Raw genomic sequence first — 10,358 nt, 5'->3', positions numbered from 1 at the left:
TTATCTGTTCTGCTTTCCCTTGTAACATTGCTAATGAAATAATGCAAATTCATCTCTTTATAAACTCTTATCATACCCTTAGGAAAGACCAATTAAGATGGACTTTAACTAAATCAGGAAAGTTTACAGTTAAGTCAATGTATGAAAAACTAAATGAAAATGGTATAGATATTACTAGTATATCTCTTCTTGAATCCTTTTGGAAATCTCTCTAGAGTCTTAATGTCTCTGAGAGAATTAAACTCTTTCTTTGGAAATGCATTCAGGATGCCCTGCCCTCTAACTCCAAACTTTATGGTAAAGTTAAAGATATTTCTCCTATGTGTACTATGTGTAATAATGATATTGAAACTACTGAACATCTTCTCTTTCATTATCCATATGCTATTTCTATCTGGAAATCTGTCCCTAGTCCTGTTTCTTTGAATTTAGATCAATCTGCTACAATTTTAGATTTTTGTAAAATATGATTGAAAAATCCTAGGAAAGATATCCCCTTGGAAACCTTACTCACAAAAATGTGGTTCATCTGAAAGGAGAGATGTGATAGAACCTTTGAAGTTAAAAGTAAAGACAGTTCTACTTTAAACTTAGAAATACTTAGATATGTTGAGTTCTGGTCCACCAAAAAAAGAAAGCCTTTAAAACATACAAAAAAAAAAGAAAACCAACTTTAAATGGAAAGCACCTAGTACAGGAAGGCTGAAATTTAATGTTGATGCTACTTGGAATTCGGAATCTTTAACCTCTACTTATGCCTTTATTCTGAGAAATGAAGCAGGAGACTGTGAAGGAGGGAAAGCAGGACTTGCAGCAGGTCTCAACCCACAAGAATCAGAAGCTATAGGAGTATGACAAACCGCAGTTTGGGAAAATGAGAAGTAGATACAGAACTTCAGTATTGAGGGGGATTGTGAAAGCATTTTTAACTACATTAATGGTTAGAATGCAGACATTTCTTGGAGAGCCAAAGCGTATATGCTAGATGCTCATAGACTAGCTAATCTTTGTAATAACTTTTTAGGTTTTGACTTTGTGCCTAGATCAAGAAATCAAGTGGCTGATAGTATAGCCAAATATGCTAAAAATTTAACAAACTGTTTAGCATGGGAACAGATCCCACCAATTTGTAGTAAAAATCAACTCTTAATAGATAAATCTAATATTGGGAGTCTCATAAACCCCATATTAGATGGCTCTACTTCCTCTGTAATGGTGACTCTCTCAGAGTCCTAGTTTTTTAATGCAATGCCTTATTTACAAAAAAAAAAAAGACATAAAAAAGAAACGCATACAAAAAATGCATGTATTACTTTAATATTCATTTATAATAATTTCTTAGCATGTGTAACTAGAAGTTACACACACATCTGTCTAGTGTAATTGAGAGTTACATATGCATTTATCTAGTCTAATTGAGAGTTACACATGCATCTGACTTGTGTATTCAGCGTCAACTCCAATTCCAGCGAGACCAATACCACAAATAAGCAATTAGGTTTTCTGAATTTATCAGAAACCTGAAATATAACAACAAACAAACATGAACCAGTGTCAAAAGAAAAATGCAAAAGAATATTGTTCAATATTTAGGAGAACAACAAAAAATAGTCCATAAGAGTGCTTAATGTTGATAACAGTTACAATGAACAGACATATGGACCAATGGCAAAACAATAATGCAAACAAATATTATTCAGTATTTAAGAGAACAACAAAAATAAAAGAGAAGAAAAATTGAAGATGCATCTGGCTAGTGTAACCTGAAATATATGCATCTGAATAGCAGTTATACATGAAATTACATGTGGAAAAGATGAAATATACATGAAATGACTAGTGTAACCTGAAATATAACTAGCAGTTATACATGAAATGACTAGTGTAACCTGAAATATAACCAACACATCCTCTCTGAAATTAGCATAACTACCACCATCAGCTTCTTCAAAAACTATACGGATACAAGCACTGAAGGTCATATTCAACAAGTAGTCACCAAAAGCTTTAAATGTAAAACAAATAAAATATGTTTCAACTAGTATACATCCTAAGTTACTGTAACATCATTAATAACCAAAAAAGATGGACAATAATAATATGTTAAATCATTCTTATATTCTATGCAATTCAAAACATCTAATTCAACCAAAAATCCCGAAATATTTTAAACTGCAGATTCAATGGATTGGTTTCACATGAACAACATTCTTGGTTCATTTAAATATGTCAATGTATCTCATGATATCAATTGCCAAAGCTAGTCTATTAGTCAAGTCCAATGAATTACTTATATAAGTTTTAGACGAAATAAACCAAAGGTACTGACATTTAAAAATCGAAACACAAACCTTGATCCTTGTACTTATGATACTATTGATCAAGCTCTGTGTAGTTTGAGGTAGTCAATCCACTACAAAAAAATAATTCAAAACTAAATAAAGCAATCAAAATTATTGCCAGCACTATTCAATATTTTTCAGCATACATTGACCATAAATGAACCAAGAATCATATAGAGACATATCATCGTGTAAGCTTACACCAGCTGACTTGTGTAACTGAGAGTTACACATGCATATAACATGTGTAATTAGGAGATACACATGCATCTGACTTGTGTAACTTTCAGTTACACATGCATATGACTTGTAGTGATGGATGGATAAATTCAATCAAATATGAGATGATGATCAGGTTTGTAAACTGATTAATTAAATGCACAAAGGTTGAACACATGCATACCTAACTTCACCAGTGAAAGCACCTCCTTTCTTCACCTAGCAAGCAGCCATTTGAATCTCATGGTACAATTACCTTTTAGCCGAGGTAAGGAACACAAATGGAGGACTGACCATAACCTCTGTACAAAAAACATTCCCATATACATTTAAATACTTCTAATCCATAGTAATATCAAATGTAATAGCGTATTCACAATATTTATCAACGCATCCACTCACCAACAACATCTATGGATGCAATTTCAACACCGTTAGTGTGTCAACAATCTTCTTCACTTGGTCCTCAGTTCCATTTTGAAATTCCAAAATTGCTCAATTATGAATTCCACTTCCTAGTCCTCATTTCATCATTTCAGCGCCAACTCCAATTCCAGGAAGACCATCCTACAAAAATACCACAAATAAGCAGTCAATTTTATTGTGTTATTGGCAGCCTGAAGAAATAAAAAAACAATAAGCTTTTATGAGATTAAAAAGAACAATACACACAACAATGTATAACCAGTTTTACATGCACGTGACTTGTGTAAATAGGAGTTACACATGTATATGACTAGTGTAACTAGGAGTTACAAAGCATCTGAATAGTGTAGCTGAGAGTTACACATGAAATTCAGATGTATAGACGCAAGTTACACATGCAATTTGGATGTGTAGACGAAAGTTACACATGTTGTGAATAATCATCAAAATGAGAAACTCAATCACATTGAAATATTAATCCAATTTTGACTAAAAGAAAAGTAAACTCAAATCATAAAGCATATACAATTTCAATATGATACATTCAAACCATAAAAAAACTCAAAGAAACTTATCTTATTTCATTGATTTTCTATTGAAATAGTTGTTGAAGTTGCTTAGATTTAACTGTATGCTTCCAGTTATCTTCATCGATTAAGATTTCATCTTCAAGACAGGGTACTGAATGTAACAAATATAGATTGAACTTAAAACAATCAGCCAAGAACAAAATCCATTAAAGATGAGCTCAAATCAGTTCGAAAATTAAAGTAAACGAAATTCATATCAAATAGATGGGTAAAACGAATAATGCTTCACATATTTTGAATCTGAAAACCAATTTTTGATCGAGGTGAGAGATTAAAAGATAGATCCAATTTTGTTCAAGAACCCTAAAAAAATTTCTTTGAATTTTCTTTGGAAATTTTCTCTCAAAAGTAAAATTGAGGTAAGAATATAACAGATCTAACTCTATTTATGATTTATGTAACATATTTGAACTGAAATGAAACTATTAAAGTTTCCCAAATGATTTTTCAGAAAATAAAAATTCAAAATCTCAGAATTAAATCAACCAATTCAATTGAAATGTTAAAGATGAGTATGCTTATCTGTTTGATTTGATTTTGTAGTCGAATCTTCATATTCATTTGTTGTTGATGATGATTATGACTTCGTCTTCCGTTGATTTTCACCGAATCTCCCAAGAACAAGTGATGATGATGTTGAATTAGGTTTAGATAATCAGGATTTGTGTTTGTAAAGATTAGATCTAGGTTTTGAAACCATTTTTCTCTGAAAATTTCGATGAGAATTTGTTTCTTCACTACACCATATCCTGGTTTTAGCAACGCCTCAATTTCGGGGATGTGCAACGGATATAGACGTTGCACCGGTGCAACATCTATATCCGTTGCACACCAAAAAATACGTTGCACAAAATGTTAATTATTAGGGAAAGAAAAAAAAGGTAGGAATTACTGTTTAATCCAGTTTTTCATGACCCAGTTAATGGCTAGTCCACCCGTGAAAAACATTTACTCCCTAGTCCAAAAACATGTTTTTGGACTAGATTATTTACTCGCTAGTCCAAAAACTTTGTGGAGATTATAAAATGTGTTTTCTAAATGCCTAAATCACCCTTCCAGATCTAATTAGTATCAACACATGTAAATGTTACTAGTAGTATGTTACTACATACTAGTAGTATCAATATGGTGATATTACATATTAATATGTACTATACTAGTAGTAACAAAAATATGTTACTAGTAAATTAGGTAACTAACTAGTAAAGTAAACTAGTTTACTAGTAGTAACTAGTAGTAATATGTAGTAACTAGTATACTAGTATACTACTAGTAGTAACTAGTAATATGTAGTATCAATATGTAGTAACTAGTAGTAATATGTAGTAACTAGTATACTACTAGTAGTAACTAGTAGTAATATGTAGTATCAATATGTAGTAACTAGTAGTAATGTGTAGTAATTAGTATACTAGTAGTAATTAGTAGTAATATGTAGTAACTAGTAATAATATGTAGTAACTAGTATACTAGTAATAATTAGTACTTTACTAGTAGTGACATATGTAGTATAACATAACAATATTAATATGTAGTATCAATACATAACATAACAATATTGATATGTAATACATAACATATTGATACTACATATCAATATGTAGTATCAATACATAACATAACAATATTTATTTATATGCAATACATAACATATTGATACTACATATTGATATGTAGTATCAATACATAACATAACAATATTTATTTATATGTAGTCATAACATATTGTTACTACATATACGTCGATACTACATATTGATATGTAGTATCAATACATACTACTAGTATGTTACTAGTAGCAGTAGTAACATACTAGTAGTATGTAGTAACATATGTAGTATGTAGTAATAGTGTTATATGTTAGGGTTAGTAGAGTAATTTTACTCTTTTCAAAATTTTTTTGGACTAACGAGTAAATATATTTTTCCGCTGGACTAGCCATTAACCCGAGTCGAGTTTAGTGGACTAAAAATCAAAGTTCTCAAAAAATAAAAAGAAAAGAAAATAGGGACGCGCTTGTATTTATTAAGTTAGTTTGAGGCTAAATTTTCTATCTAATTTATATTGTCTCCCTTTTATTTTCTTTTAATTTTCTTCTCTCTCAGGCATCGAGTTCTCTCCCCCTATTTTTCTTCTCTTCCAACCCTAAGCGGTATCTCCGAATCAAACTCAAGTTTTCATAAATCAAACTCCGTTTCTCCAAATCTAAACCCTAGATTTCTACTACAGGTATAATCATCTCTCACTCTCTAACCATTTTCAGATCTTAATCTGTTCTTAGGTTTCATTTTTTTTGCTTAGTTTAATTTGGGGTTTTTATTTGGTGAACTATTCTCTTTGATTTCTTGTCTAGGTTTGTTAGATGACAAGTTTGATTCAATTATAAAACTGATTGAGTTTTTTGAACCTATTTTGAGTTTCTTCTCTGAACTTTTGTTCTGAAATCTGAATTTTGAAGTGAAATACTTGAGAAAATCTTTGGAGTTTTTCTTTTGGAATTTCAAATTGATATTATCATCATACATCTAATGTTTATGTTTTCCGTGAAAGGTGATCGAGAGCACAAGTGTTAGAATGGATATTGTTCTTGCAACTGAAGATTATGAATGGTTATATAGCCTTTCTATAAACTTTGATCTTCATTTAGTTCTGAGTTCGGTGGTGTTAAGAATCTGAAGTCATATTTGTTTTATGCTACTAACCCGTCAAATAGAAGTTCATTTTAAGTAATATAGGTTCGACAGTCTAGAAATACGAGATGTTTCAGCAGTAATGCAGGAGGATAGCTAGTACTGTAGTACAGTAGGTTAAGTTAGTGTATATTCGTCTGGGTAAGTTGTTTGTGAAGATACTTCACAGAACGGTAACAAACTGCAGTTGATATTTGGATATGAACATTTATGATGGCTGGTATGTTACTGCAGATAACTACGGTGTGAAACCCTATCTTCGTTCCTTTCTTAATGGTACTACTGGTGATTTCTGGGAGGGCCTGTTCTTATACCTGGACTGTGTCTCCCGAAGGCTCTTCAGCCGTTGATTCAGGTATATCTGTGATAATCCAAACGTTGATGTGGGGCACCAGAACGTGTTGGCATGCTTGTTTTGTGGCTTCTTCAATTTTGGGGGTCATTCCATTCTGTTCTGGCGTCTAACAAAAATCTTCTTCCATATTATGATACCAATTTATGATTTTTTTTAATGATAATGATTACTTGTCTAATTTTTTTAATGAAAATGATTACTTGTCTAATTTTATATGAAGGGCTTAATAAGTGGCTCGGCTGAACTAAGAGAACAAGCTGCGCAAGGTCTAGGAGAATTGATTGAAGTGACTAGTGAGAAAGCACTTAAAGAGTTCGTGGTCCCATTACCGGGTATGTACTAGATTAAATCCTAGCATGATGGGTGCATGCCTTCATAATTCAACTAATTATTCTCTGATAATTCTCATCTTCCCAAGATTGTACATTATCGTGATTTACAGTCTTTTGCTTCTGAGTGATGACTTAAGCTTCAGTACCATGTTAAGTTTTTTGTTGCACTTTTTGTCACAGGCCTCTCATCCGAATCATAAGCGATCGATTCCCTTGGCAAGTGAAAAGTGCCATTTTGTCAACCTTGTCGATCATAATAACCAAGGGTGGGATTGCACTTAAGCCGTTTCTTCCTCAGCTCCAGACAACATTTATTAAGTGCCTGCAGGATAGCGCGAGGTCAGTCTAGCTGCTTCTGTTTTGTTGTTTTTTTCTGTACTCTTGAATGAGTTTCTTGTTTGCTCTTCGCTAGGAAAGCACTGTAAAGTATATGCAGCACTTCCATTGATTTAATTTTGTGTTCCCATTTTTATGTATGGATGTGTGAACTTCTAGCTATAGGTCGATTGGTCTTTGTCTAGGTTGTACAGAGTTTTTAAATTGTAGGCTCTTGATGCAACATGTCTCTCTTCGTTGTACTCATGATACTGTATGTATTTGGTAACTCGTTGGCTCAAGGTGGAATGTGTCAGTTAAATGTGGACTTCCAGAATTCGCCTACCTATATTCACGCTCTTCTATGCCTTCTTACTAAATTGTTAATATTACAGGACTGTGCGTTCTAGTGCAGCTCTTGCACTTGGAAAGCTTAGTGCTGTTAGTATAAGGGTTGATCCTTTGGTGAGAGACTTTCTTTCCAGTTTGCAGTTGTTGGCGTTATGGGTGGTTGTTGGTGAAAACGCAAATAGTGAAGTGTGGAGGGGTAGATATGGTTCTCTACAAGGTTAATACTCTGGTGATGATGTTGTTTATTGATGGTGCTCTACAAGCTCAACTATAACTTGTTCTTATTTTAGGAATGTTGTTTGATGATGGTTGCATTTTGAACTTATGTGTATGGTTTAACTTGTATGGTGGTTGTGCAGGCTGTTGTTCTTGATCATATACTTGAAGTACTTTGAAAAATTTCTTTGTTGCCAATGCAGCGACAAAGAAGGATACTGGGCGTACGAAAGCTAACACTTGAAGCAGATGAAGATAGAGTTGGGTCAATCAATGGAAATGGAAACCATACATGGAGAATTTTTGGTGAGTTGGCTGGTACGTTGGTTTTCTCTCTACATTACAGTGTTGAGATCTCTGTAATAACGTTTACCTATACATTTTTATAGGCATTATTTTTCCCACCTTGGCATGACCAGCCAAGCTGTAGCATGGATTGCTTATTTCTTATGGCTTCTCCCTTTCCTTACTAGTATGTTTGTCTCTCCTAATTCAAATTATAGTTTCTAGGTTGAGATCAAGTTTTTTGTTCTTATGTGAAGAGTGAATGCTTAGATATGTATGAAGGTTCAGATTCAGATTTATCCTATATGGATATGAGCAAGTTGTTGTTCTAAAGTCTAACCTATAATCGGAAATCCCTCTCCTTCTTTAAAGCATTGTATGTAGAGATATGTTTGTGTTGTTGTATTAATTTTCTTAACTAGCAGGTACTTCACTCTCTTTAATTTGTCATTTTTCTGCCTGTCAACGGAAGCCCATTCACTTATATACTCTTTGCTTCAGGATCGGCAACGCCGGTGTTTTGAGGATGGTCCTCATCCAATTTGAGAGACTTTTATGTTTCATGGCCTTTTATTTTACACTTGTCAGCCTTGTGCACCGATTCAAAACCTCTCATAATATTGGCCATTTAGAACATCAATACTATTACTTCTTTTATGTTAATTTTAATTCAACAATAGAAACTTGATTACTTTGTCTTCTTAACTGAAATTAATCACATCGTCTTTTGTCTAATTTCAGCCATTACCTGTTGTGAACCCACTTGTTATTAGATGAAAGCATGGCAGTCCAAGAACTTTGAGGAGAGAAGACGAAACACAACCCAGGAGACAGAAAAAGTGGGGCACCTGTGGCATACATGGACATAACAAGACTACGTGTCAGTGTGGGAAACAACTAAGGCAATAAGAGATTTTCAAGTTGCAAGCGCAATTGGTGGGACTTTTGCATCCACTAGAGTAAGGAAAGTCATTGGAGCATACCCTACAACATGAACTAAAGGTGATCTTTGCAGAGGTTCAATTGGATCAGCTGCTTGGCTTAAAGATGAGTTACAACGAGGTAATTTGTCATGATGTTGTGTATTTGTTGTTCATTTGCTTGTATTTTTTTTTTCTTCTAGTTAGTTTATCTCATCTGACTTTTTAGGCATTTAATGTTTTAAGCAACAAGAGCTCAATGAAATCCTAGATAACCATAGGAACAGAAATAATGTCATTTCACTTGTAGCAACTTTAGAAGTTATTGGTTTCAATGTAGCTAGTGCAAGTTTTTGTAATACTTTTTTTAATAGGAATATTTTATACGAGAATATACAATAAAATATACAGATTTTGTAATTCTGTATTTTTTTCTGATTCTCATTATATATTCTGCAGAAATCTTCCGGAATTATCGTCGGTTTTTTTTAACCAGTAAATAGTTTTGCAATATAAATGTTGCGCAAATTAGTGTATTGCGTGGCTAAATTAATGCAAACGTTGCTCAAATTAGAAAATAAAGTTGCTACACCGGATGAGCAACGTTTATACGTTGTACAGATTAATTGGTGCGACGATATTGTCGTTGCACAGAAATTTGCTACGCCATATTACCAACGGATATAGGCGTTGGTTAAATTCATTGCAACACATATATCCGTCCCAAATTGGCTGTTTTGGTGTAGTGCTTTTCGGCTGGATATTTCTTCCAGGAGAGAGCAAAAGAAAATGAGAGAGGAAGAGAGAGAAAGTGAAAACGAAACTGAAAACTAAACTAGACCTGGTTTTATTACTTATAAATATTAAAGGGTAGTCTTGGTATTATTAGAATTGATTTTATTACTTATAAATATTAAAGGGCAGTCTTGGTATTATTAGAATTATTATGGATAATATTCTTATTGTTAAGCCCTGAATTCTAAAGTTTTGGGCCTAGAAATATCAAAATGCGAAAGAATGGAGTTGATAGTGAAGGATCCATTTTGTGGGGCTTCTATATATTGAACCCATATAATAGGGGGTTATAGTATTTTTCACAACTCAAATTGTGCTGGAGAATCTTAAATGAAAGTGAGCTGAGGAATCGCATGATATTGTGAAGTTGTAATAATAAGGAACAAGAAAAAGAGGCACATGATGTTGGTGAAAGCTCCTTTTTCTTTTTAATTTAATGTTTTTCATTTTTTTTTAAGAAAATAAATAAATAAATAATGTTACACTCCACTGATCCCTGACTTGCTCTAAAGAAGTAATCTG

At 33.0% G+C, this 10,358-nt stretch overlaps 1 long non-coding RNA gene across 5 annotated transcripts; it reads left to right on the top strand.

Annotated features, from left to right (window-relative positions):
• Positions 1-5,655: 5,655 nt before the first annotated feature.
• Positions 5,656-9,433, top strand: LOC113332041. Of its 5 annotated transcripts, none has more exons than XR_003351298.1 (7): positions 5,656-5,806; positions 6,502-6,622; positions 6,843-6,954; positions 7,135-7,293; positions 7,665-7,837; positions 8,040-8,142; positions 8,863-9,433. It is a non-coding gene; the product is annotated as an uncharacterized LOC113332041 (long non-coding RNA). The 5 variants fall into 5 exon arrangements; XR_003351297.1 differs by having other exon boundaries at positions 8,040-8,154; XR_003351295.1 differs by having other exon boundaries at positions 7,980-8,142.
• The last annotated feature ends 925 nt before the right edge of the window (positions 9,434-10,358 follow it).

The sequence above is a fragment of the Papaver somniferum genome, unplaced genomic scaffold (genome assembly GCF_003573695.1).
Source record: "Papaver somniferum cultivar HN1 unplaced genomic scaffold, ASM357369v1 unplaced-scaffold_128, whole genome shotgun sequence".
NCBI classification, from domain to species: domain Eukaryota; kingdom Viridiplantae; phylum Streptophyta; class Magnoliopsida; order Ranunculales; family Papaveraceae; genus Papaver; species Papaver somniferum.
The sequence above is the reverse complement of the archived record's forward strand: the minus strand, read 5'-3'. Positions and strand labels throughout refer to the sequence as shown.